Raw genomic sequence first — 4,409 nt, forward strand, 5'->3', positions numbered from 1 at the left:
ATACATAGAGATAAAAATCATTCATATGGTGAACTCCTGTAACTGACATTAACAAGATGCATATATAAGAATATCCCCATCATTCCCGGACACCCTTCGGATATGATATAAATTTCGAAGTACTAAAGCATCCGGTACTTTGGATGGGGTTTGTTAGGCCCAATAGATCTATCTTTAGGATTCGCGTCAATTAGGGTGTCTGTTCCCTAATTCTTAGATTACCAGACTTAATAAAAAGGGGCATATTCGATTTCGATAATTCAACCACAGAATGTAGTTTCACGTACTTGTGTCTATTTTGTAAATCATTTATAAAACCTGCATGTATTCTCATCCCAAAAATATTAGATTTTAAAAGTGGGACTATAACTCACTTTCACATATTTTTACTTCGTCGGGAAGTAAGACTTGGCCACTGGTTGATTCACGAACCTATAACAATATATACATATATATCAAAGTATGTTCAAAATATATTTACAACACTTTTAATATATTTTGATGTTTTAAGTTTATTAAGTCAGCTGTCCTCGTTAGTAACCTACAACTAGTTGTCCACAGTTAGATGTACAGAAATAAATCGATAAATATTATCTTGAATCAATCCACGACCCAGTGTATACGTATCTCAGTATTGATCACAACTCAAACTATATATATTTTGGAATCAACCTCAACCCTGTATAGCTAACTCCAACATTCACATATAGAGTGTCTATGGTTGTTCCGAAATATATATAGATGTGTCGACATGATAGGTCGAAACATTGTATACGTGTCTATGGTATCTCAAGATTACATAATATACAATACAAGTTGATTAAGTTATGGTTGGAATAGATTTGTTACCAATTTTCACGTAGCTAAAATGAGAAAAATTATCCAATCTTGTTTTACCCATAACTTCTTCATTTTAAATCCGTTTTGAGTGAATCAAATTGCTATGGTTTCATATTGAACTCTATTTTATGAATCTAAACAAAAAAAGTATAGGTTTATAGTCGGAAAAATAAGTTACAAGTCATTTTTGAAAAGGTAGTCATTTCAGTCGAAAGAACGACGTCTAGATGACCATTTTAAAAAACATACTTCCACTTTGAGTTTAACCATAATTTTTGGATATAGTTTCATGTTCATAATAAAAATCATTTTCTCAAAATAACAACTTTTAAATCAAAGTTTATCATAGTTTTTAATTAACTAACCCCAAAACAGCCCGCGGTGTTACTACGACGGCGTAAATCCGGTTTTACGGTGTTTTTCGTGTTTCCAGGTTTTAAATCATTAAGTGAGCATATCATATAGATATAGAATATGTGTTTAGTTGATTTTAAAATTCAAGTTAGAAGAATTAACTTTTGTTTGCGAACAAGTTTAGAATTAACTAAACTATGTTCTAGTGATTACAAGTTTAAACCTTCGAATAAGATAGCTTTATATGTATGAATCGAATGATGTTATGAACATTATTACTACCTTAAGTTCCTTGGATAAACCTACTATAAAAGAGAAAAATGGATCTAGCTTCAACGGATCCTTGGATGGCTCGAAGTTCTTGAAGCAGAATCATGACACGAAAACAAGTTCAAGTAAGATCATCACTTGAAATAAGATTGTTATAGTTATAGAAATTGAACCAAAGTTTGAATATGATTATTACATTGTATTAGAATGATAACCTACTGTAAGAAACAAAGATTTCTTGAGGTTGGATGATCACCTTACAAGATTGGAAGTGAGCTAGCAAACTTGAAAGTATTCTTGATTTTATGTAACTAGAACTTGTAGAATATATGAAGAACACTTAGAACTTGAAGATAGAACTTGAAAGAGATCAATTAGATGAATAAAATTGAAGAATGAAAGTGTTTGTAGGTGTTTTTGGTCGTTGGTGTATGGATTAGATATAAAGGATATGTAATTTTGTTTTCATGTAAATAAGTCATGAATGATTACTCATATTTTTGTAATTTTATGAGATATTTCATGCTAGTTGCCAAATGATGGTTCCCACATGTGTTAGGTGACTCACATGGGCTACTAAGAGCTGATCATTGGAGTGTATATACCAATAGTACATACATCTAAAAGCTGTGTATTGTACGAGTATAAATACGGGTGCATACGAGTAGAATTGTTGATGAAACTGAACGAGGATGTAATTGTAAGCATTTTTGTTAAGTAGAAGTATTTTTATAAGTGTATTGAAGTATTTCAAAAGTGTATAAATACATATTAAAACAATACATGTATATACATTTTAACTGAGTCGTTAAGTCATCGTTAGTCGTTACATGTAAGTGTTGTTTTGAAACCTTTTGGTTAACGATCTTGTTAAATGTTGTTAACCCAATGTTTATAATATCAAATGAGATTTTAAATTATTATATTATCATGATATTATCATGTATGAATATCTCTTAATATGATATATATACATTAAATGTCTTTACAACGATAATCGTTACATATATGTCTCGTTTAAAAATCATTAAGTTAGTAGTCTTGTTTTTACATATGTAGTTCATTGTTAATATACTTAATGATATGTTTACTTATCATAGTATCATGTTAACTATATATATATCCATATATATGTCATCATATAGTTTTTACAAGTTTTAACGTTCGTGAATCACCGGTCAACTTGGGTGGTCAATTGTCTATATGAAACATATTTCAATTAATCAAGTCTTAACAAGTTTGATTACTTAACATGTTGGAAAAATTTAATCATGTAAATATCAATCTCAATTAATATATATAAACATGGAAAAGTTCGGGTCACTACAGTACCTACCCGTTAAATAAATTTCGTCCCGAAATTTTAAGCTGTTGAAGGTGTTGACGAATCTTCTGGAAATAGATGCGGGTATTTCTTCTTCATCTGATCTTCACGCTCCCAGGTGAACTCGGGTCCTCTACGAGCATTCCATCGAACCTTAACAATTGATATCTTGTTTTGCTTAAGTCTTTTAACCTCAAGATCCATTATTTCGACGGGTTCTTCGATGAATTGAAGTTTTTCGTTGATTTGGATTTCATCTAACGGAATAGTGAGATCTTCCTTGGCAAAACATTTCTTCAAATTCGAGACGTGGAAAGTGTTATGTACAGCCGCGAGTTGTTGAGGTAACTCAAGTCGGTAAGCTACTGGTCCGACACGATCAATAATCTTGAATGGTCCAATATACCTTGGATTTAATTTCCCTCGTTTACCAAATCGAACAACGCCTTTCCAAGGTGCAACTTTAAGCATGACCATCTCTCCAATTTCAAATTCTATATCTTTTCGTTTAATGTCAGCGTAGCTCTTTTGTCGACTTTGGGCGGTTTTCAACCGTTGTTGAATTTGGATGATCTTCTCGGTAGTTTCTTGTATAATCTCCGGACCCGTAATCTGTCTATCCCCCACTTCACTCCAACAAATCGGAGACCTGCACTTTCTACCATAAAGTGCTTCAAACGGTGCCATCTCAATGCTTGAATGGTAGCTGTTGTTGTAGGAAAATTCTGCTAACGGTAGATGTCGATCCCAACTGTTTCCGAAATCAATAACACATGCTCGTAGCATGTCTTCAAGCGTTTGTATCGTCCTTTCGCTCTGCCCATCAGTTTGTGGATGATAAGCAGTACTCATGTCTAGACGAGTTCCTAATGCTTGCTGTAATGTCTGCCAGAATCTTGAAATAAATCTGCCATCCCTATCAGAGATAATAGAGATTGGTATTCCATGTCTGGAGACGACTTCCTTCAAATACAGTCGTGCTAACTTCTCCATCTTGTCATCCTCTCGTATTGGCAGGAAGTGTGCTGATTTGGTGAGACGATCAACTATTACCCAAATAGTATCAAAACCACTTGCAGTCCTTGGCAATTTAGTGATGAAATCCATGGTAATGTTTTCCCATTTCCATTCTGGGATTTCGGGTTGTTGAAGTAGACCTGATGGTTTCTGATGCTCAGCTTTGACCTTAAAACACGTCAAACATTCTCCTACGTATTTAGCAACATCGGCTTTCATACCCGGCCACCAAAAATGTTTCTTGAGATCCTTGTACATCTTCCCCGTTCCAGGATGTATTGAGTATCTGGTCTTATGAGCTTCTCTAAGTACCATTTCTCTCATATCTCCAAATTTTGGTACCCAAATCCTTTCAGCCCTATACCGGGTTCCGTCTTCCCGAATATTAAGATTCTTCTCCGATCCTTTGGGTATTTCATCCTTTAAATTTCCCTCTTTTAAAACTCCTTGTTGCGCCTCCTTTATTTGAGTAGTAAGGTTATTATGAATCATTATATTCATAGATTTTACTCGAATGGGTTCTCTGTCCTTCCTGCTCAAGGCATCGGCTACCACATTTGCCTTCCCCGGGTGGTAACGAATCTCAAAGTCGTAATCATTCAAT

This window comes from Rutidosis leptorrhynchoides, chromosome 4 (genome assembly GCF_046630445.1).
Source record: "Rutidosis leptorrhynchoides isolate AG116_Rl617_1_P2 chromosome 4, CSIRO_AGI_Rlap_v1, whole genome shotgun sequence".
Lineage (NCBI taxonomy): Eukaryota > Viridiplantae > Streptophyta > Magnoliopsida > Asterales > Asteraceae > Rutidosis > Rutidosis leptorrhynchoides.